The sequence below is a fragment of the Cryptomeria japonica genome, chromosome 1 (assembly GCF_030272615.1).
Source record: "Cryptomeria japonica chromosome 1, Sugi_1.0, whole genome shotgun sequence".
NCBI lineage: Eukaryota > Viridiplantae > Streptophyta > Pinopsida > Cupressales > Cupressaceae > Cryptomeria > Cryptomeria japonica.
This window is the reverse complement of record NC_081405.1, coordinates 59,344,144-59,370,280: the sequence shown is the minus strand read 5'-3', so window position 1 is coordinate 59,370,280 and position 26,137 is coordinate 59,344,144.

The following is a 26,137-nucleotide window of genomic DNA, read 5'->3' as shown; positions in this document are numbered from 1 at the left end:
CTTTTGTTTATTAGGATTAATAGAAAGAGATAATAACTTGAAGAATTTGAGCTTCATATTGTTATTTCAAGAAAATATTATCAAAATTTGTAATAGGATATCAAGATAAAGACTTTGTGCTTTACTTTGTTGTATTAGTACACAACAATGGGCTACAGAATTTATTTGTAAAAGGTTGATAGGATTATAGTGACTACAAGACTTTGAGCTTGGACACTATTTTCCCATCCCAGAGAAGCAATGAGGGACTTTGTGTCTTCATGGAAACTTTGCTTCTTTACTTATTTGTATTTGATCATTCCTACATTTTGTAACACTGAAAGTGTAAGAATTATTATTGCTCTATATTGTAAATTCTTTCTTGAAGAAACATGAGAGAATAACATCTATTCTAAAAAAAGAGAATAGGATGATGTGTATGTTGTATCAACTTTTCTTAATGTGTATGTTGTATCAACTTTGCTTATGAGAATAGAATAACATCTATTCTTTGCTTGGTTTGTATGTTGTATCAACTTTGCTTATGATAATTGTCTATGGATGTTTCATTCCCTCTCAGTCTCCATTAAGTCATGATCTCATATATGTCTTAGGGACTGATTAAGAATAAGAATGTGTGTATGCTTTGGTTGCTTCATTGATGTCTTGTGCAGTCATAGGTAGGGGAAATAAACATATTTCAATCTTGGTGCATCACCTTTCATTTTCCTTTCAACATTCCCTCTCCCTTTTCCTTTGCAAGCAATTAGAATAGATTTAGTCATAGATTTTATAAGTGTTAGATTGGTCCAACACTACATCCTAATTGAAAAGGAAGTTGATCTTCTCTGAAGATTCAACCTCACATGCGCAAGGTCCCACACTTGGAGGTTGTTGAACATTAGTGTTCAACACGCATGTAAAATTTTGTGACAACAACTTTACAAGCTCAACTAGAGGTATCCTTTATATACCACAAGGGTACGTTGAGGCCTAAATCCATGAAATTAAAGGGAATAATGCCAAATAGGAAGGAGGAAAGGGTAACCCGCTCTCCACCTTCAATTCTCTAAGGTATAAATTTCTTAGAGGCTTAGCCTAGAATGACAAGATTCTTATTCCAAGAGGTGTGTCTTTTGATTCTCCCTCATTATTTATTCTTTGCTAGAACACAAGAGTTGAGGTCGTCCCTATAATGATCACTTCTCTAGGCAGGTCCCCCTAAAAATGAAAACAAGATCACTTATTTTTATCACTCAGAGTTACTGTTGGGATTTTAAGAGGAGATCATATGTAAGTGATATTGAGGATTAAAAAACATTTGTAACTTATTTAAAGTCCAAATCCAAATGTGAAAGGTTGGTTTTATACCAATTTAAAAATACGAGGAAATTTTTTCAAACAAATTGTTTAAAGAAAATATGGATAGAAAAACTGGATTCCTTGTGATTTTTTGATAGATTAATTTTTTTTTGCTGAAAAATGATTCATATGACAAAGTCATGTGCATTTGAAGTTTGCAAAGAAGGGCCGACTTTAAACATGTACACCTGATTTTTTAGTAGAATCTAGAAAATTCATTTAGACCACAACATAGAGTTGCAATTCAAATTTCCAATGCCTTTTGAATTTTGAAAATTTGATAATTCAGCAAAAAGTTATGGCCATTTTTGTAGAACTCCTTTATGAGTTTGCATAGAAGAAGGGGGGCCTAGACTTGAGCCCCTGGGTGCCAAAAATTCACCTCCATATGACTAGTAGTTGGTTGAAGGTGTTGGGAGCTATTTATTGGAGCTCCTAGTTACCCATGTGACCATGGGCTGATTTGCACAAAAAATAAATAAAAAAATTAAAAGTTATTAAATTTAAAACTAAATAAAAAATTCAGATTAACTTTGTTAGAGTTTTAGGTGACTCTACAATACCCCTATGATCAAAGAAAGACCAAAATAACCTCCACAAGAGAATGGCAAGAATATTGAATCACAATGAACAATGATAATATCGTTAATGGATATTAAAATATACATAATGAACCTTGCATATATAGGCAAGGTGAATAAACAAGATGTTGGAAAGTGGCATCATACTATTTAATGCACAACCTATCGACCACATAAAGTGGAAAAGTGGTAGTGTGATATGTCCACTAAAGGTGGAAGATCCACTTGAGGTGGATAAGTGATAACTTGATAAACCACCTAAAGTGGAGATGTTCCTAAAGTATAAAGTGTTCACTAAGTAAACTAAAGTGATATGTGCAATAAGGACCTAGGTGAGGTTATCACTAGGTACAATACCTTAATTACACCAACAAACTTTAATGAAGTCAAAAGTTTAAAACATGTGATAGGGGTATATCTAATATTCCAAAAGGAATAGTATGTGATTTAAATGAGATGCGCATGGTTTTTAAAGGAACCCATGGGTTATGTGAAACCCATGATTTTGTGCTTTGGTAGTGGGTATTACCATGGGCAAGCCGTAGCATATACTCACAACACATGTAGAAAAATATTCACCAGTTTTATAATATGTAAATAACTTAAACCATTGATGTATAGAACAATATACTAAAAATAAAAGCGAAATATACGCAAAGGAAATGAATGTAAATAGTATTTATTTTTCTCAATAAAACCCTAGTTGTGTATATATATCTATGAAAAAAGAATATGTGTATATGCTTTTGAAAATGGTGATTAAGAATATGTGCTTGCAATAAATCCTTCGATTTGTGTGTATATACTTGTGAAATATAATATTATGTGACTATTTACTTCTAATTATAAAATGATTGGTATATATACTTGTGTAAATATTGTAAATTTGAGTATTTGTCTTTGTGGGCAACATATATATTCTATGATTTTTTTATTTTATATCTCCAGGCTTGCAAAACTTAGAACAAACTAACTTGTAGAAAATAGCATTATAATTGTATGGAAAGAGCCCCCAAAAAAATTGAAAAATTTAATAGTGAACAAAATATAGCAATTATATGTCAGAAATTATATATTGGCTCTCTCGAGTGCAACCATGGTGTTATTTTTGTGATTTAAGGTTCCTAGTAAAAATTTGACCTCCAAGACCTCCCTCAAAGAAGCCTTCAACCTACAAGATCAAACTCACAAAGACAAGTGTTAAACGAATCAATTCATGTCGGGTTCACCAAATATAATGGCTAGAAAAGAGGGGAAATAGCGTGAGAGAGATCATATAAGCAACCACTAACTCTAGATTAGTTACAAATCAACTCCAATCATAAGCACAATAAAGGAATCAATACAAAATTCAACAAAGGCAATACCAAAATAAACATAAATCAATTAAGTAAACCATATGTTGAACATGATGCTCGTGCCTCCATTGCTCTTCTCAGGTTCTCCGTGTTGTTTGGGATGGTTCTTAGTATTGTAGCATAATTCCTGCAATACTATAGCACAAAAATTCAAAGACTATGGTTGTCTATGATTGAGAGTGAGGTTGAATTTATAGATTTTTGGGATTCGAATCGACAATCAGGATTGAAAGTTCAATAGAATGATCAATGGTGGAGAATTGTTGAGACAAGTTGGTTGGGAGATGAATATGTTGGCATATGCACAGTCCAATGAGACATTGTAGGTGATTGAAGGTTTTGTCATTGATGGCAACCTTGCAATCCTATGGCACCGGCAAGGCATTACACTGGCAAGTTAGTGCACCAGCATCAGCAGATCACACTCTACACCGACACTCAGGACACCAACACCAACACCAACACAAAGAAAGGAAGTATACCGGCACAGAGGCCGACAAGATTTTGTTATATTATATTTTGTTTATTATTGAAAAACTTTGTAAGCCGACTTGGCATGTTGTAAAATGACTCTTATATATAAAAGAGATCATTGTAGATGTTTTGTATGTAAGAAAGGAAGTGAACAAAGTGATGTATGGGAAATGTTAAGGCAGACCTATTATGTGAAATATAGGTTGAAGGGTTTATGTAAGAAGCAGAGCAGCAACCGGTACTGGATCAGGTATTATAGATGCTATTGTAAAGCAGTACAAGATATTGGATTTGTATAATCCACATTGTAAGTCAATGAGACTTTCCATTGAGCAGTGAGCTCTAGGCAGTTGGCCTTCCTGCATGTGCAGGCCCCTATTGTAAGTAATATTCTCTTATTGGCTAGTGAGTGAATATTGTGGGTCACAAATCCCACCGAGGTTTTTGCCACACCGGGTTTCCTCGTTAAATCCTTGTGTTATGGTGTGCTTTTCATGTGGATGTTCTTAATTCTGTTTATTACATTATTTCTTGCATATTGGTACACTGTTATAATATGTTCTGCATGTTTTAAATTAAGAAATTCTAATTACCAGTTAGATACTAATTCACCCCCCCTCTCAGTATTTGTGGGATTCCTAACAATTGGTATCAAAGCTTGGTCCTCTATTTTTAGAAGCCTAACAACTTGAGGAAGATCTTGACACTGGTAAAGATGGAAAATCTGATGAAGCAACTTGAAGGAGCTCTCTCAGACTATGATGCAGAGAAATTGAAAAATATCAAACTAGAAGATGATTTAAGGGCAGCTTAGGATATCATTTAGACACTTCAAGAGAATCTTACTGTTGCAAGAAATAAGAGAAGAGAACTTTGTGAAAATTTGCAAAATGAGAATGATGAAAAGGAATCACTTAGTGATCAGATAAGTAAGCTGAAACAAGAGAATATGACAACAAAGAATGAGATGCAGGATATAACTATGAGATTTTGTAAAGAGATTGAGGATAGGAAGAAGAATGAAGAAGAATTGACCAAAAGACTAAGTGATGCAGCAAATGAAAACACAAGACTTGGCTATGAAAATGACATGTTGAAGACAGATCTGATGCTCACTCAGAATGACTCCAATGAACTGATGAGACAGAAAGAAGTCTTAGAAAGAGAACTAGAAACTGCAAATCAACATAAAGAAAAATTCAAGAAAAGCTCAGAGGAACTTGGCACCTTGCTGAAGAATCAAAAACCTAAAGGTGACAATTCTGGAATTGGCTTTGAAGTTGGTGAAAGCTCCGGTACTGCAAATACTCAGGATCACAACAAACTGGTAAGACAACCTAATGCTTATAAATTCAATGGAAAATGCTTTAATTGTAATAAGTATGGTCATAGAGCAAATGAATGTAGATCTAGAAATTATCAAAATATCAACACACCCACCGGTCAATGCTCAAAATGCAACAAAGTTGGTCACAACTCTGAAAATTGCAGAATGAATGTGAGATGTTATGTTTGTGGAAGATTTGGACATTTATCTAATCAATGCAGAACACAAACCAGCATAGGTTATGGGAAAGCTATTCAGAAGAATAATGTAACTTGTTATGCATGTAACAAGATTGGGCATATTGCAAAATTTTGTAGAAGTAAAGGATCACTGGTAGGCAACAAAAGTTCTAGCTTGAAGGGTAAAGAAAAAGTTGAAGAGGTTAAGCAAGAATTCTCAAAACAATGGATTAGAAAAGTTGATCTAAATATTGGAAATACTCCTCCACCAGTAGAACTAGTCAATGCTTCACCGGTAGGACAGAGCAATGCTTCACCGGCAGGACAAAGCAGTGCTCCACCAGTAGGAAGTTCTTCATCTAATTAAAGAAAGTTTCCTTGAGGGTTTGGCAATCTAATGACACATGTGCTATTATTCCCTCGGTTAGAGATAAGAAGTTGGAAATTACTTATTACCGACAGACAATGTTAAGTGAATACTTAACCGGCATGCATTTAATGTGGTATATGGCAAAAAGACACTATAAAATTAAGGTTTTGGCTCCATTTCATTTCACCGAGATTTCAAACCTACGAAGAGCGCGGAGATTCCGAGCTAAGGCATTCCGAGCTAAGAGGCAAGAATACTCCAAGCAATCATCCATCCTAAAGGTAGTAAAAGGTATTTTATCATGGCATCCACCTCTGCAATTGAATATATAGCAAACCCTATTGTTGTCGAAATTATAAAAAGACCTAGGCCCGTATTTCAATTAATTCCCGAGGTAGCAAAGAAAGATGATACCTTAGGTGCTTTTTCTCAAATTCCTAAGGGAGTTGTTTATGCTGAAGACCCCAAAATTTACATTCACTGTAACATAGAGGAACTAGGAGATGAAGAGATTGAAACCATGTTTAAAACTGTGATATGTGATGAATTCATCAATGTAAAAGATGAACATAAGATCATTGAAACCCTAGGATTTACAGAGATCCTTAGCATTCCTGAATTCCCCAAGGATGTGATTAGGATAGTCTTAAGTAGAGTACATGGTGAATTTTTCTTGCTAGATGCAATCCACAAAATCATTAAGGAAGTTGTGAAAGCTATCACAGGGTTACCGACCACCGGTAAAAGACCAGACAAAGCTAAGAAGGTATCCAATGACCTAGTTACTCAGTTAACTAGTGCCACATCCGATAAAAGGTCCTTAAGAGTAAATAATGTAACAGACATTAATGTGAGATTTATCAGCATGATATTAGGGTATAAAGCTACTCATGCAAATAGACTTAATTCAGTTTCAAGTTTATGCATTAAGAGTGCCTATGATATGGTCACAGATAATGCAAAGATTGATGTATGTGAGTGGTTGAAGGACAAATTAATTGACAACTTAAGCAAGATTAAGAAGGACAAGAAAGGAACTTTCAGGTTTGGAAATCTGCTAGTATGTTTGATGCTACATATAACCAAACAGGTTCCCGGTATAGGCTACAAAGAACTTGGATATGATATACCGATAGGCAAACAGTTAACAGAACTATTCAATAATATGGGAGAAGACAAAGAAAACAATATCCATGATTTCTTTCAAGCATTAAAGGTCAAAATGAAGAAAAGAATCCGACTATCACAAAAGATTGTTGACAAATATAAGGATGAAATATGCTTTGTAATCAAGAAGGATGAGATCTGGATGGAAGCAGTCATCCCTAGGACAATTTGGGTAAGAGAGATGGGTTATGAAACAGATGATCATATAATTGAAACATATGCTAAAGCACTTCTAGAAGCCCCTAAAGAACCTAAGGAAGAAGTGTTTGGTAGTGCAAAAACTATTGAAAGCCAAATACAATCTAAGAAAAGAGTGAAAAAGGTTGAGGCAGTTGTAAGAAAAGGTTCCAGACAGGCAAAGGCCATTAAAGAAGATGTGTTAAAACAAACCGGTATAACAGAGGATGAGTTAGCAGCTCCACAACTTGAAACTCACCTATCACCGGTAGGTACTTCTTCGGAGAGTGGCATGCCTGCAACTTTCAAAAGAGTTGTAAGGAAAAGAGATCCCTCACTAGCAACCACACCCTCACCTAGGAGGACAAGACAAAAACAACAAGTAGTGAGATCTTTGATAAAAAAGGCTACACCAAAGAAGAAGAAACTGACACCTAAAAAGAAGATGAGGACAAACAAGGACTTGGCCCCTCTTGATATACTGTTGAATGAAATTACAGAGGAAGGCAAATTGAAGAATATAGAGAAAATATATGACACTCTGACAATTGATGAAAAAGAACAAGTAGAAAACAGTGTTATATTGCATATGGATATGTATAAGAAATTTTTGATGGAGGTAGTAAATGAAATTCCAGATGAACTATTTAAGAGACTAGAAGTAAGAAGACAAGCAGTAATAGAACTGCACAAGAAAATAAAGATAGAGAAGCTACTTGCTGTATATCCAGTGAATTCACCCAAAGAAATTGATAACTTAATTGCTCAAGCCAACCGGTCAGTATTTTCTACTGCACACTGGCACATTGCTTTAATGGTTGGAAGAGTTAATGAGGTGACTGAGGAGACAGAAAATGGATGGGATATATTCCTAGTTGAAAAAGAAAAACAAGAAGAATACAAGAACCCCAAACCTATAAAGGTATATCAGAAAGAAAGAGACAAGGGTAAAGGTAAAGTTGGTAGACCACCTAGTATCAAGGTTAAAGACAACTTACCCCCACCTCCTTTGATTACTCCACTGGTAAAAACAATAGTTACAAAAGATCAACCGGCAACCGAGAGTATGGATGTAGAAGATGGTAATCCTAATCCTGAAGTCTTATATATTGTGGATGTTGATACTCAAAAGATCAATATTGTGGTAGACAAAGATACAGCTGATAAGACTGACATGGCTAGTGAGCCTCCGGTAGCTGAGCAAACTGATAACACATAGGAGAAACTGACAGATGATAAAGAGAAAAAGGTAGAGACTTAGACTCAGACTCAGACAATGCAACAAACAGAGCAAAAGGCTCCTAAACAGAAATAGCAACAGGAACAGAAGGAAACAGTGCCATCGGCAACTGGAGAAGTAGAAAAACCATTGCTAAAGAAAATGCAAACACAAACAGACCTACCGAAGGTCAATACAAGCTTGGTTACTTCCACTGGTGGTACTCAGAATCTAGGTTCATCATCAGGCTACAAATCAAATAATGTGACTGAGGTATTATTAGACTCAATTAAAAAGATAACAGACTGTAGCTCACAAGCTTATAAGGCAATAGATGATACCATACCAATTTTGAAGGTAATTGCTCCTAACTATAATATAGACAATAAAGATTCTTTAGGACAACTTGATACCTTGTGTAAATATATCACAGAAAACATTGAGAAAATAAAGGAAGAGACATTGAAGGATATAGTAGAAATTGAAAATCAGAAATTCTTTGATGAGCAAATAAAGAAGTGTAACAGAGATTTTGACACACTTCTACCAGAATTGTGTAGCTTACTGAAAGAGTACAAGACTCTGTACAAAGACACCTGTAAGACAAACTTTTTGACTATAGATATAGATAAAAAGATGAGCAAGGTACAGGATGAAATCAATAAACTTGCAGATAATTTTGTTAACTCATTTGATACACTATCAGTTTTTGAGGAGAAGATAACAAATTTTGAAGAAGAATTACTAAAATTGGAAAGAGAAAAAGAGAGAATAGTGAATAAGGCAAAACATCTAAGATTAAAACTGAGTCCAAGATTAGACTATCTAGCATCACTGCGGAAGGAAGTATCTGAGGCACTAATACAGGGACAGAAAACACCGACAGAGCATTTGTAGCATCTCACCGGTATAGTTAAGAGAACAAAGACAACAATAAGAGATAGTAAAAAGTTTATGGAGAGTATAAACTTGATTTTGGTGGATCTATTTCAAATTGTAACTACCCAGTTACAAGGTTGAAACTACAAACTCTACTAACATCTTGACAACCTTTGTCATTGATGCCAAAGGAGGAGTAGTGGGATGAGAAAATTCAACATCACAGGAATCATATGCTCAGGGGGAGCACACACATTTTTGGTACATTTTTGGACTTCACATTTTTGGATAATTTTTGGATACACTTTTGAAATTTCTCATGAGTGTTGCCATCAATGCCAAAGGGGGAGATTGTTGGCATATGCACACTCCAATGAGACATTGTAGGTGATTGAAGGTTTTGTCATTGATGGCAACCTTGCAATCCTATGGCATCGGCAAGGCATTACACCGGCAAGTTAGTGCACCGGCATCAGCAGATCACACTCTACATCGGCACTCAGGACACCGGCACCGGCACAAAGAAAGGAAGTATACCGGCACAGAGGCCGATAGGATTTTGTTATATTATATTTTGTCTATTATTGAAAAACTTTGTAAGCCGACTTGGCATGTTGTAAAATGACTCTTATATATAAAAGAGATCATTGTAGACGTTTTGTATGTAAGAAAGGAAGTGAACAAAGTGATGTATGCGAAATATTAAGGCAGACCTATTATGCGAAATATAGGTTGAAGGGTTTATATAAGAAGCAGAGCAGCAACCGGTACTGGATCAGGCATTATAGATGCTATTGTAAAGCAGTACAAGATATTGGATTTGTATAATCCACATTGTAAGTCAGTGAGACTTTCCATTGAGCAGTGAGCTCTAGGCAGTTGGCCTTCCTGCATGTGCAGGCCCCTATTGTAAGTAATATTCTCTTATTGGCCAGTGAGTGAATATTGTGGGTCACAAATCCCACTGAGGTTTTTCCCACACCGGGTTTCCTCGTTAAATCCTTGTGTTATGGTGTGTTTTTCATGTGGATGTTCTTAATTCTGTTTATTACATTATTTCTTGCATGTCGGTACATTGTTATAATATGTTCTGCATGTTTTAAAGTAAGAAATTCTAATTACCGGTTAGATACTGATTCACCCCCCCTCTCAGTATCTGTGGGATTCCTAACAGAATAATCAATGTGACTGAATTGATTTGCAAGTTAACTCGTTTGATTATTTGAATTTGTGGATAGATGAGTTAGTTAGAAAAAGTGATTTCGAAAAAGATGGTTTGATTGACTAGTTAGAAAAAGGTGATTGACAAGTCAAAGGACAAGTCAACAGTGGAATTGAGAGCTAGTGGTAGTTACCCATTTTTGACATGTGCTCTGGGAGAATGGATGAAATTAGCAATTTAGTTAATTTAGAGAATTTTGGTTTTTGAAATGTGAGAGAAATTAAATTAAATAAATTTAAAAATTTATTTAATTGAGATGACATTATTAGCCAATTAAATAATTAATTATAATTATTAAATTATGGGAGGATAATGAAAATTGATTTAATAAAATTAAATAAAGAGAATTAATTAAATAATAGAATTATTTAATTAATACTAGAGGAAAATTAGCTAATTAAATAATTAAACATTATTTAATTATAGAGTTGGAGGGAAATTCAAGTTTTGAATTTGAAATGGAGTTCTTGAATAATGTTAATTTAGAAGAATAAAGTCAAATTAAATAACTAATTAGAATTATTTAATTAACAAAGATGAATAATTAGTAAAATTAGTGTTCATAGGCAGAAATAATTTTAGGTGTCTACAATAGGAACAATGAATATTAGATTGATATTGGACATTAAATCACAAAATATACATGTGATGTGTTTCTTATAAAGGGAGGGTTCATAGGCATTGTTAGACAAGATTGTGACAAGTGTTAATCATATGATATGAGACAACTAAAGATAAAATAAGATAAGATCTAGAAAGATTCATAGGTCCCTAGGTAAGCTTAACATGTGAACATGTGTGAAAAAGGTTTAACTTGTGTCTAGGTAGATAATGTACCTTGTTCACACTACAAAGGGGTAAATTGAATAGGAAATACCATTGTTCACACTAACATAATATCTTGTGTAATAATGGTGAGATATTCCATAGTTTTGAAACCTTGAATACCTTAGTATTGGTATCCATGATCACCTTCTTTGTTGTATTTTTGGAGGTACATGTGGATTCATGCCTTATTGTTAAATAAATTTTTGGGAGAGAGAAAATCCTTTTTAAAATTTGCTACATTATATTTGAGTATTAATGGTGATTTGAGACAAGTCAAGAGCTAGGTGAGATTAATAGTGTAAATTGGAAATAATTTTAGACTTCGGAGGTCAAAGATTTCTCATGACACAAATTGAAGTTTGGGTAGGAGGTTGATGGGAGCCAACTACGTCCCATTCTATACCATATTTCAACCTATTTCATGCACTTTCATACCCATCCCCACATTCCATTTTTGTTCTATATCATACCATTTCGTCGCCTTTATCTTGCACGTGATTAAATATTAATAAGTAATATTTAATATAGTTTTGGGATAAACATATGGAAATTAATTATTGATTATCTTCACTAATAAATATTGTTATTTTAAGCCTTTGAAAATATGTTATGTATCATGTTGATTTAAGGATGCAGATCTTCTTGTCACCTTCTGCATAAAGATACAACTTGTACTTACTGTTATAGTTTTCACTTCTGCATGACTGACTCCAGTTGACTTCTTGATGCTGATCATGCACCATGGCATATTTCCGCTGGTTATTTCTATATGCTCATATTGTAGTACTTGCAAAAGAGACACAAACAACACAAACACACCAATGGGACATTGCATTAGAGATTAAAATCAATCAAACATATTAGTTAATCAAAAACTCTCAAAATCATCTCATTGTCCTCTATCTCCCAGGATCTTCAAGATTCAAGGTGACCCTCACTTGGAAGAGCACTTGATCTTTAAGATGACAACCTAAATAACGAGATTTAAATGATGATCTAGAAACCAAATGGATGCAACTAAGATCCTAGTGATTAGATGAAAAACTATTGATATGAAGATGATATGCAAGATGGAGGTATATTTCCAAATTGAAAGATGAAGTGATGTAATTAAGCTAAGATGAAGATGGGAATGCTATGGAATTAATATGAAATTAAGCTAAATGATTGATCTAACACATGATATAATCTAACTATGATGCAATTAATATGACCTAAATGCTTGAGGATGAACAATTAGAGCTCCTTGATAACCTACACAAAATAACTATAATATGAATGCATAAAAGTGGATGTTGGGATCCTTTGATACAAGACAAGGGCTCATCTTATAGATTTGAAGGCTTGAAAACCAATTCTCAAGATTGGATATTGATCAAGGGCTAAGATTAAAGGGGGAATGTGGTCCCAGGCCTGAAGGCTTAGCCTTGTGACAAGGGGAAGAGGTGTAAAGGTCAATATGGTCCCACATGTGTGGTCCAAGATTTGCAGGCTTAGCCTTGTGACAAGGGGGAGAGGGTGTAAAAGTCAATATGTTCCCACATGTGTGGTCCCACCTTGGGAGGAACAAATGTCCTAGGGACAAGGGAGATATGTGCTCACACATGTGTGAGCAACCTTGGGAAGAATAAATGGATTAATTAGGATAATGAGAGGATTAGATGAGTTCTAGAAGGATATTAGCATGCTAATGAGAAATGTAGGAGAATTCAAGTGGAGGAAAATAGGCATTTTTAGATAAAATAAAAGATTCATTTTAGCCAAAAGGGGTGCAACTTGCATTTGTAGGATTTTGCAAGTGGGAGGGTATTTACAAATAAATAATGATTTATTTAAATGCAAATGGTTTTTTAATCCAATGTAAATTCAATTAAAAGAGAAAAGGCTATTAATTAAATAAATAAGATTTATTCAATTAAGTGGGTAAAGAGTACTTAATCAAACCTTAGTTTAATTAATGGGTTAGATTGGAAGAAAGAGTAATTAATCAAATCTTTAATTTGATTAATAGGTCAATTAGAAGAATAGGGATATTATTTAAACCTTAGTTTAATTAATAGGCGAATAAATGATGATTAAATGAACAAAATCCATTTAATTAGTTGTGCTAATTCTAGGTGTCTACATTTTGCCCCTCTTTGAAGTGATGTGTGACCACATGTTGATTCAAAGAAAAATGCTCGATATGTCGCCAAAATTCTCGATATGGTGCTATCGTAAAAAATTGCCGAAATGAAACCCTGGATATGAAAAGTCAATATGAAGCTGATGTCGATATGAGACTGATATGAAATTGATGTCGATATGCCCCCTCGGGAGATAAATTGAGAAAAATTACGATTTTCGGGGCAGGGTCGTGATGCACGACAATTTTCAAAATTTTGGACGATTTTTAAAAAAATTGAATCTTTTTTTTTTAATTTTAAATTTTTTTCAATTTTTTTGGAATTTTAAATTTTTCAATTTTTTGGAATATTTCAAATTTTCAATATTTATCTGTCGATAAATTTTATTAAAAAGGATAATGAAAAATGGTGTAGAAATAATGTGGGCATAGCGCGTACATGCCCCACGCGTCCACCGAGGTAGCACAGTCACCTGTGTCAGCATAGGCTATAGAAACCCTCTAAGGCCCATTTCCACCTCATTTGTGCACTTGTCATTTGGAGAGTGGAGCTTGGAGAGAAGAGAATAAATGTAGCTCCCCTACCACATCTTCGGCGGTTCCAGTGATCATTAGATTACAACCCACCAGTAAGTTCAATTTTCTAACCTTCCTTGTGAATTTTAGCTAGATTTTCCTGTTTTTAGGCTAGAATTTTCAATTTTTTGTTTGTACAGATAGGGTATTTCCTGATTTTATTTTTTTAATTCTTTTAGTGCATACGTCGTACGATGTAGCGCATCCATTGTTTTCCGTAACGCATTAATTGGATGAAGTAGCGCATTCGTTGTACGGCTTAGCGCATATGTTGAATCGTATAATGCATATGATTTAGCGCATACGTTAAAGTTTGAGGTTTTTTTAAAATTTTGAAAATTTTGACACATGCAAATTTGATTTTTAGGGTCGTTATCATGTTTGGCACCATGTCAATGTGTTGGTATGTGTTGGTTGCATCGATATTGAGTCGATGTGTTGAAAAGTCAGTCTAGGGTCGATATGAGTCATCGTTTGATACGAGTCGGGTTGATATCGTTCAAATTCGATATGGGTCAAGAGTTGGTATGAGTTTTGATTGTCGATATGGGTCAAGTGTCGATATGTTTCAAAGATCAACATGAGTCCAACTAATTGTCGATATGAGTCAAACTTGATTGTCGATATGGGTCAATAGGTCGATATGGGTCAATTGTCAATATGGGTCCTAATGCGATATGGGTCAATTGTCGGTATGAGTCAAAGTTCGATATGGGTCAATTGTCGATATGGGTCAATTATCATTATGGGTCCTGATTCGATATGGGTCAATTGTCAATATGGGTCAAAGTTCAATATGGGTCGATTGTCGATATGGATCAATTGTCGATATGGGTCGATTGTCAATATGGGTCAAAGTTCGATATGGGTCAAACTTGTCATCGATAGGATGCTCGATATGCGTCCTTGATTGACTGATTGCGATATGATACTAGATTTCAATATGTTGCTTGATTTTGATATGAGACTTGGATTTTGATATGTTGCTTGATTTTGATATGAGACTTGGATTGATTGATTTTCGATATGATGTTGGATTCCGATAGATAGGTTAAGATGAACTCACCTAGTTGTCAAGAGTGTCTGATTTTGAATTCTTTGTGTGATATTGTGACTGATGTCACTTTGATAGGTGCCCCTTTTGTATTGAGAGTGGATGTTTGATTGCTTAGAGTACGTGAAACTGATATGGTACTCGTGTGTTGATATAGGCAGACTTAGGTGTCTTATAGTTTCAGGATCGATATCCGAAGACACTCTCCCTACGCAGTCGATTGATGGATGATGATCGAGCGATGCTCGAGGCACGTGGTTTGATTTGCCTATTGCTCATGCCTTCCTATTGGAAGAACAAAGCACTTCTAACAGCCTTAGCGAAGTGGTGGCATAGTGAGCACAACCCCTTTTACTTGTTGACAAGAGAGATCATTGTTACTCTTGAGGATGTCTATCGGATTCTCCAGATTTCGATCACTATCGAGCTTGTTGTCTATGATGTGGAGGAGACTGGAGGGATTGATGCGCTATGAGAGATTTTTTATGATCCCTATATTGTTGGATACTCAGTGGGTTGGCAGGAGATGATAGACAGATACACCCCTCTTCCATCAGTTCTAGCTAGTTTGGTTGGTGGTTTCCTTCTACCTAATAGGAAATCACATGGATTGTTAGTTGAATGGGGTCATGTGCTTCGATGGATGGTATGAGAGAGGAATTACTATGCGTGGGGTATATGTGTTTTGGCCCACTTATATCATGAACTACATTAGATAGTATATGATACGGATCGGGGGTCCAGTTTGGCAGCAGGGTGTACTTTGCTTCAGATTTGGGCTTGGGAGCATATAGCCATTACGCGCCCCATTATACAAAGATCTCGACTGACTAGGTACCCTTATCTGTATATGTATATATAGGTAGCTTCTCAACCTATGATAGAGAAGCTAGAGTATTGGAGGCGCATATTATATGACATGGATGTAGTTGTCTGACGCCTATATTTAGATTGCGAGCCTTGGCTCGAGGATGCGATAGAGGTCCCAATTTTGTCACAAAGCCAATACTTGATTAGGTGGATGCCCTATGTGGTAGAGAGGTTCCTTTTTTCACGAGTATATCAACAGTTTGGTCGGCCGCAGTCGATGCCATAGGGGACAACCTTGTACGCGAGAGTGTACAAGGAGAGAGCAAAGTGGGGGCCACCCTTAGATTATCCTACAACTCGTGTAGAGTTCTACTCTCTTCCTTTTGTTGTGTGGGATATAAGGCCTACAGTGACTGATGTAGGCATGCACCAGGATTATGCCCTATACTTTGTGAGCCATCATTTCCTGCGATTGATAGGGCCAGGAGAGTTGATAGCGCCACTAGAGGTGGGATGGCGACGATGATGATGATGATGATGATGGTGGTGGTGATGGAGGATGAGAGGGGGGCGATGGGGCTGAGGTATGGAGAGAGTGATGAGAGGCTGGGGAGGAGATCATGGAGTGGGTCAGGGTTGAGGACAGTTGGGCCGAGGTAGGGATGGTGGTGGGGATGGTGGTGGAGATAGAAGAGGAGGCAGAGTAGGATCCAGCGAGGTGAGGGGTAGGGGTGGTGGTTGGTGGCAGATGCTAGGTCATGGAGGCCATGTATAGGCAGAGGATATAGCAGTAGTGGCAGGCGCGGGTGAGGAGGAGAGTTTTGATGATGGATCCGATGAGGAGACAAAGTCAGAGGAGTTGGGTGGTGGGAGGATAGGATTGGGTGGCATGGGCTTTGATGAGAAGGAGGGGGAGGAGGAGGATGTTCAATCGTTGATACGACAAAGGATATTAGATATGCCCCTGCCAGCCACAAGACAAGCGATCTCTTCTCAGATACTAGTAAAATAGGTCTCATAGGTGCCATGACCTCGATAGGTTACTATTACAGTGCCACCATACCAACAACAGGTATAGATAGCAGGGTTATAGTCCCTAGTGCAGAGACTCCAGACTCAATTAGTATAGGCATAGGGACATATCACGCAGTTGCAGGCATAGGTAGCACAGTTGATCATTGAGAGGGACACCAAGATAGAGCGGCAAGGTCGCACAAAGGAGATAGTGCAGACCTTGTAGCAGGCAACCGCACAAGGTGTTACAGGGGACACCATCAAGAGTCTTATTGATCAGACAAAGCGGGCTTCATATTACAGGACTCTGTACTTTCAAGTTGTGTCACCAGATCGACGTGCCCCTAGTTATGCTGCTAGTTCTCAGTGCGGGGGTTCCCAGAGATGAGGAGGCAGTGAGGGTGTGATGGGTCCAGAGAGATATTCTTAGTGGTGGTGCAGGTGGCTTTGGGGCTAGGAATTTAGATTTGAGAGGCATCCACTCTTAGCCTCCTCCATGATGATGATGTACCATTTTGTTGATTATACACAGATCATTGTATCTTTGATGATTCCCTCAAGATGTACATTGTTGTATTTTGGTTGATCTCTTTGATGTTGATGTTGCTTGATTCATAGACTTTGTTATTGATATGATATCCAGGGACTTTGGACATTTATTATTTCATTGATGATTCATTCTTACTTATATCTTTGATTTTCCTTTGGATCAACATGGGTCACACATGTGCAGGATGATATAATACTAGATATGCTTCTACATGTTATGGTTGCCTTTATGAGCTATATGATATGCATGATTTTTGCTTTGATGATGCAGATAATTACCTATATGATGCATGTGATAATGTGATGCGATGTTTTATATGTTTTTGTAGGTGATATGTGATGAATGCATGTCTTTCATTGTGTTGTTAACTGTAATGCACGTAAGTACATGGATGTAAATGCATTTAACATGTTTTTGTACTTTTTATATGCAAAATGTTCATTTGAAATGATATGGAAATGTTCATGTATGTGAATGCACTCTGATATGAGATGATAATGGTGGTGCATCTAATGTAATTTGATTTGGATATGATATGATGTGATGTGAAACAAAAATGATAATGATACTGATACGAGACTATATGAGATGTTTCTTGAAAATGAGATGTAGATATAATGCCACTAATGCACTCTTAAAAAGATATGAAGATGTACATGTAACTAAATATGATGGAATCATGATATGAGATGCACTATGGGAATGTAATGATAATGCGATCTAATGCAACTGTAACATGATATGATAATGATAGTGCACCTTAATGCATATTAAAATGATAATGATAATGCAATCTAAATGCAATCTTAACATGATATGATAATGATAATGCACCTTAATGCAAATTAAAATGATAATAAAAATGATAATGCTAATGCACCTAAATGCAACCTGAATATGATATGACAATGATATTGCTAATGCAGCTAATGTTATCTTAATATGCATTCTCGTTCTCAATGTTGCCATCTATTTTTTATCAAATTGCCAGTGCTTCCCTATTTTTTTCATCATCGAGCCTTGATTTGTTGAAAGTTGATACAAGCATAATGGTATAACTGAACCATAACGACATGAGTATAACTTACATGGATTTTGATATTGCAAGACAACACAAGCATCAGGGTATAATTGAACCAAGACGACCTGAGTGTTGCTTGCATAAAATAGACAAGAGTTAACCTTTGTCCAATACAAATCTGAAATGTCTTCAGTGATACGTTACTTGATCACGTCGTAAGACAAATTTGTATGGTATCCAAGATTTCACTCCCAAACAGTAGACAAAAAAAACATCACATTCCTTCATTGCTTCTCTAGTCTTTGAGACATCCTTGAGTCATTTAGGAGATATGATAAGTAATTATCAACAACCATAAGTAAGCATGCATGCTATGTGAAATGTATTCTTGTCAAATAAAACATCTTGCAAATAGATCTCTTGTTCAATGGAAATCAGTTCAAGTCCTCGATGTCTACCCTTGATGGTTGTGCTCTCTTGTTGCCATGTTCACTATTGGTTGCTATGATCCTTGTTGTCTTGCTACATGTTTGGTCTGATGTCTAAAACCCTCAAGGCAAAATGCCCCCAACGAGGTCGGGATTTTTCCCCTTTTTGCCAATACTACTTAGATATGGATATGTACACTGATCACCAAGCCATGGTGGGATATGATTCAGATAACTGATTCAGATAATCAAGGACAATGACTATGCTAAGTATTTCTAGGATAATGTTGTGTGCATAAGTGTTTTGTGATGGCTATTGGTTTAGATCAGATGGAGCCAAAGATATGATACAAGTACTAATAGATAGAGAAGTTTCTCTATCACAAATGGCGTCTGTTACCAAGTTTTCACCACTTGTTTTTATTGCACTTTTTGATTTGTTTTTCATTTTTTTTGTATTTTTCTCAATTTTTTTATTTTTTTGTGCCACAAGGCGCCTGTTTGCCAGGTTTTCACCCTAGTGACGATTTTTTTTAATACTTTTTTTTTTCTTTTTTGCTTGATCCGTGCATTGGAGGACTCAAGTGTAGAATTTCTTTAGATGGATGTTGTTGGTTGGCTCATCAATCACGTCCTGTTTTGAAGTTGATAACTGATTCTCCCGATCCATAACCTGATATGATGACAAAGGGTCCCAACCAGTTAGGTTCAAATTTCCCTTTCTTTTCTCGATCTTATTGATTCCAGGGGTTTTCCTTTAGTACTGGAGATCACCAATTTTGAAAGCCCTTGGTATGACCTTGTGATTGTAGTTTCAACACATTCATTATTGATATGCCTTGAGATGATCAAAGGAATGTTGTTGACGTTCGTCTAGCAGCTCGAGCTCTTGTAGTTTGTTGACTCAATATTCTTCATCTAGAATGAGGCCTTTCAATGATACCCTGAGTGATGGAATTTATTCCTCAATAGGTAGAATAGCTTCTAATCCATACACCAATGAGTATGGTGTAGCTCCTGTGGGTGTGCAGATACTTGTTCTGTATACCCAAAGTGTAAGATTGAGCTGGACATGCCAGTCTTTACCAACATCATTCATTGTCTTCTTGAGGATCTTTAGAATTGTTTTGTTCGAGGCCTCTACTTGGCCATTCCCTTGTGGATAATATGGTGTTGAAAAGCGATGCTGGATATGGAATTGCTCACAAAGTTCTTATACATTCTGATTTTTGAAAGGTCGTCTACTATCTACGATAATAGAGCTAGGAATACCATACCAAATGATGAGGCAGTTCAAGATGAAGGAAGATATCTGCTTGGCAGTAACTGTGGTCAAATGAACTACCTCAATCCACTTTGTAAAGTACTCAGTGGATGTGATGATAAACTTGTGTCCATTTGATGAGGAAGGATGAATCTTTCCCACTAGGTCAAGTCCCCATTGACAGAAAGGCCATGATGTGGTGAATGGTTGCAACTCCTGTGTCGGTGCATGTATGAGATTGCCATGAATTTGGCACATAGGGAATTTCCTAGCAAACTGATAGGAATATTTCTCCATTGTCGGCTAGTAATATCCCATCCTTAGAAGTTTTTTGGTAAGAGTAGGACCACTTGAATGCGTGCCACAAATACCTTTGTGATGCTCATGTAAGGCGGTGTTAGATTCATTACGATCGAGGCTTCAAAGAAGAGTACCATCAAGACCTCAACGATAAAGCATATTAGCAGTTAAGGTATAGCGGGTTGCTTGTCGTATAAAGCTTCACTTTTAGTTACGAGATAGGTTTGGTGGAAGGGTATTATCTTTCAAGTAGGTGTAGATCTTTTTGTATAGGGATGAATTAGAACCATCTAGGACACAGATGACTTGGGATTCTGAATTGTCATATGCGGGGGAAAATAATTTCTCCACCAGGAATTCATAACAATTTTGTTTGTCTAGAATTTGTAGGAACGAAGCAATGGTGGCCATTACGTTAGCATCTTTATTGTCTAGCCTTGGAATCTGCTCAAATATGATGTGTATGAAGTATTTCTTAAAATCAATCACCATGCATTTGTAGGGCATCAACTTATTGTCTTTCATCTAATAATCATCATTGATCTGATTGATAACTAATTGAGAATCCCCGTAGACTTTCAATTCTGTGATTTTCCACCCTACGACTACTTTGATACCTGTTACTAGAGCTTCATACTTAGCGATATTATTGGTGCATGGGAACATCAACCTGTAGGATCTCATAATTGTGTGTCCTTCTGGAGTGATGAACAAGATTTCGACACCTGATTCATGTTGTATATAGGATCCATCAAAGTATAAGATGTTAGGGATCCCACAGATATTGAGAGGGGGAGGTGAATCAGTATCTAATCGGTGAGTAGAATTTCTTAACTTAAAACATGTAGAACATAACATAACAATGTACCGGTATGCAAGAAATAATGCAATAAACAGAATCAAGAACATCCACATGAAAAGTACACCATAACACAAGATTTTAACGAGGAAACCCAGTGTGGGAAAAACCTCAGTGGGATTTGTGACCCACAATATTCACTCACTGGTCAATAAGAGAATATTACTTACAATAGGGGCCTACACATGCAGGAAGGCCAACTACCTAGAGCTCACTGCTCAATGGGAAGTCTCACTGACTTACAATAAGGATTATACAAATCCAATATCTTGTACTACTTTACAATAGCATCTTTAATGCCTGATTCAGTACCGGTTCCTGCTCTGTTCTTTACATATACCCCTTGACCTATATTTCGCACATTAGGTCTACCTAATATTTTATTTTATGCTCCTACTTACTCATTCAAATGTCTACAATGATCTCCTTTATATATAAGAGTCATTTTACAATTTACCAAGTCGGCTTACAATAATAAACAAAATATTGTATAACAAAAATCCCATCGGCCTCTGTGCCGGTATACTTCTTTTCTTTTGTGTCGGTGCCGGTGTCTAGAGTGTCGGTGTAGAGTGTGATCTGCTGATGCCGGTATAATGTCTTTGCTGGTGCCATAAGATTGCAAGCTTGCCATCAATGACAAAACCTTTAATCACATACAATGTCTCATTGGAGTGTGCATATGCCAACAATCTCCCCCTTTGGCATTGATGGCAACCCTGAGCATATGATTCCTGTGTTTTGAACTTTCTCATCCCACTACTCCCCCTTGGGCATCAATGACAAAGGTTGTCAAGATGTCAGTAGAGTTTGTAGTTTCAACTATCCATAAACTCAACCTTGTATCTGGGTAGTTATAATCTGAAAAATATCTCCCAAAATCAAATTTATACTTTCCATAAACTTCTTACTATCCTTTATTGTTGTCTCAATTCTCTTCACTGTACCGGTGAGATGCTGCAAATGTTCTACCAGTGTTTTGCTTCACTGTATTAATGCCTCAGAAATTTCCTTCCGCAGAGATGCTAGATAGCCCAATCTTGGACTTAGTTTAGATCTCAAATGTTTTGCCTTATTTATTATTCTTTCTTTCTCCCTTTCCAATTTGAGTAGTTCTTCCTCAAAATTTGTTATCTTTTCCTCAAAAATTGATAGTGTATCAGGTGAGTTGACAAAGCTATCTTCAAGTTTATTGATCTCATCTTGTACCTTGCTCATTTTCTTGTCAATATCTACAGTCAAAAAGTTTGTTTTATAGGTATCTCTGTACAAATTTTTGTACTCTTTCAACAAACTACATAATTCCGGTAGAAGTGTGTCAAAATCTCTATTACACTTCTTTATTTCCTCATCAAAGAATTTATGCTTTTCAACTTCTACTTTATCCTTTACTGAATCTTCCTTTATTTTCTCAATGTTCTCTAAGATATATTTACACAGTGTGTCCAATTGTCCTAAAGAATCTTTGTTATCTATATTACAGTTAGGTGCAATTACCTTCAAAATTGGTATGGTATCATCAATTGCTTTGTAAGCTTGTGAACTGCAGTCGGTTATTTTCTTGATAGAATCTAGTAATACCTCAGTCACATTTGTTGATTTGTATGCTGATGATGATCCAACAATCTGAGTACCGGTGGAAGTTACCAAGCTTGTATTGACCTCTGGTAGGTCAGTTTGTGTCTGCATTTCTTTAAGCACTGGTTTTCCTACTTCACTGGTTGTCGGTGGCACTGTTTCCTTATGTACCTGTTCCGGTTGTTGTTGTTCTGGAGCCTTTTGCTCTGTTTGTTTCTCTATAGGTTTCATTTCCTCAGTCTTTGACTCAGTCTCTACCTTTTTCTCTTTATCATCTGCCGGTTTATCAGTTTCCCCTGCTACCGGAGGCTCACTAGCCATATCTGACTTTTCAATTGTATCTTTGTCTACTACTATGTTGATCTTCTGAGTATCAACATCCACAATATATAGGACTTCAGAATTAGGATTATTATCCTCTACATCCATACTTTCAGCTGCCTGTTGATCTTCAGTAGTTGTTGTTTTCACCGGTGGAGTATTTAAAGAAGGTGGGGGTAAGTTGTCTTTAACTTTGATGCTTGGTGGTCCACCAACTTTACCTTTCCCCTTGTCTTTGTCTTTCTGATATACCTTTATAGGTTTGGGATTCTTGTATTCTTCTTGTTTTTCTTTCTCAACTAGGAATATATCCCATCCATCTTCTGTTTCCTTTGTTACCTCATTAACTCTTCCTGCCATTAGTGAAATATGCCGGTGTGCAGTAGAGAATACTGACCGGTTTGCTTGAGCAATCAAGTCATCAATTTCTTTTGGAGAGTTTACTGGATATACGACAAGTAGCTTCTCAATTTTTATTTTCTTATCCAATTCTATCACTACCTGTCTTCTTGCCTCAATTCTTTTGAATAATTCATCAGGAATTTCATTTACTACTTCCATCAAAAATTTCTTGTACATGTCCATATGTAATATAACACTGTTCTCAACTTGCTCTTTTTCATCAGCTGTTAGAGTGTCATATATTTTCTCTATGTTCTTCAGTTTACCTTCTTCTGTGATTTCATTTAGTAATATATCAAGAGGGGCCAAGTCTTTGTTTGTCCTTTTCTTCTTCTTAGGTGTTAGTTTCTTCTTTGGTGTGGCCTTTCTAACCGGAGATCTCACTACTTGTTGCTTTTGTCTTGTCCTCCTAGGTGAAGGTGTGGTTGCCGGTGAAGGATCTCTTTTCCTTACAACTCTTTTAAAAGTTGCAGGCATGTCACTTCCTGAAGAAGTACCTACCAGTGATAGGTGAGTTTCAAGCTGTGGAGCTACTAACTCATCCTCTGTTATGTCGGTTTTCTTCAATACATCTTCCTTAATGGCTTTTGCTTGTCTGGACTCTTTCCTTACAACTGCCTCAACCTTTTTCACTCTTTTCTTTGTTTGAATTTGGCTTTCTATTTTTTCAGCACCACCAAATATTTCTTATTTTGGTTCTCTGGGGGCTTCCAGAAGTGCTTTGGCATATGTTTCAACTATGTGATCATCTGTTTCATAGCCCATCTCGGTTACCCAAACCATCCTTGGGATGACCGCTTCCATCTAGATTTCATCTTTCTTGATGACAAAGCATATATCATCTTTGTATTTGTCTACAATCTTATGTGATAACCTTACTCTTTTCTTCATTTTAGCTTTTAATGCTTGAAAGAAGTCATTAATATTGTTTTCCTTGTTCTCACCTATGTTATTGAATAGTTTAGTCAATTGTTTGCATACCAGTATGTCATATCCAAGTTCTTTGTAACCTATACCAGGAACCTGTTTTGTTATGTGTAGCATTAGACATACTAACAGATTTCCAAATCTGAAAGTTCCTTTCTTGTCCTTTTTGATCTTTCCAAGGTTGTCAATTAGTTCATCCTTTAACCATTCACATATGTCAATTTTTGCATTGTCTGTGACCATGTCATAAGCACTCTTAATGCATAAACTTGAAACTGAATTAAGTCTATTAGTATGAGTAGTTTTATACCCTAATATCATGTTGATGAATCTCACATTGATATCTTTTACATCATTAACCCTTAGACCATTCACATATGTCAATTTTTGCATTGTCTGTGACCATGTCATAAGCACTCTTAATGCATAAACTTGAAACTGAATTAAGTCTATTAGTATGAGTAGCTTTATACCCTAAGATCATGTTGATGAATCTCACATTGATATCTTTTACATCATTAACCCTTAGAGACCTCTTGTCAAATGTTGCACCAGTTAGGTCTATAACTAGGTCATTGGAAACCTTCTTGGTTTTATTTGGCCTTTTACCGGTGGTCGGTAACCCTGTGACAACTTTCATAGCTTCCTTGGTGATCTTATGGATTGCATCTAACCAGAAAAATTCTCCATGTACCCTGCTTAAAAATATCCTAATCACATCCTTTGGAAATTCAAGAATGCTAACGATCTCTATAAATCCCAGGGTCTCAATGATTTTGTGTTCATCTTTAACATTGTCGGTATTATCACATATCACGGTTTTATACATGGTTTTGATTTCCTCATCTCCTAACTCTTCAATGTTATAGTGGATGTACATTCGGGGGTCTTCAGCATAAACAACTCCTTTAGGAATTTGAGAAAAAGCACCTAAGGTATCATCCTTCTTTGCTATCTCAGGAACTAACTGAAATATGGGCCTAGGTCTTTTTATTACTTCAACAACGGTAGGGTTTGCTATGTATTCAATTTCAGAGGTGGATGCCATGATTAAATACCTTTTACAGCCTTGGATGGATGATTGCTTGGAGTGTGCTTGTTTCTTGCTTGAAATGCCTTAGCTCGGAGTCTTCACGCTCTCTGAAAATTTGAAATCTCAGTGAAATGAAATGGAGCCAAAACCTTAACTTTATAGTGTCTTTTCGCCATCTACCACATTAATTGCATGTCGGTTAAGTATTCACTTAACATTGTTTGCCGGTAATAAGTAATTTTCAACTTCTTATCTCTAACCGAGGGAATAATAGCACATGTATCAATAGATTGCCAAACCCTCAAGGAAATTTTCTTCAATTGGATGAAGAACTTCTTGCCGATGGAGCACTGCTCTGTCCTTTCGGTGAAGCATCACTCTGTCCTACCGGTGAAGCATTGGTTGGTTCTACCGGTGGAGGAGTATTTCCAATATTTAGATCAGCTTTCCTAATCCATTGTTTTGAAAATTCTTGCTTAACTTCTTCAACTTTTTCTTTACCTTTCAAGCTATAACTTTTGTTGTCTACCGATGTTCCTTTACTTCTACAAAATTTAGCAATATGCCCAATCTTGTTACATGCATAACAAGTTACATTTTTTTTTTGAATAGCTTTCCCATAACCTATGCTGGTTTGTGTTCTGCATTGATTAGATAAATGCCCAAATCTTCCACAAACACAACATCTCACATTCATTCAGCAGTTTTCAGAGTTGTGACCTACTTTGTTGCATTTAGAACATTGACCGGTGG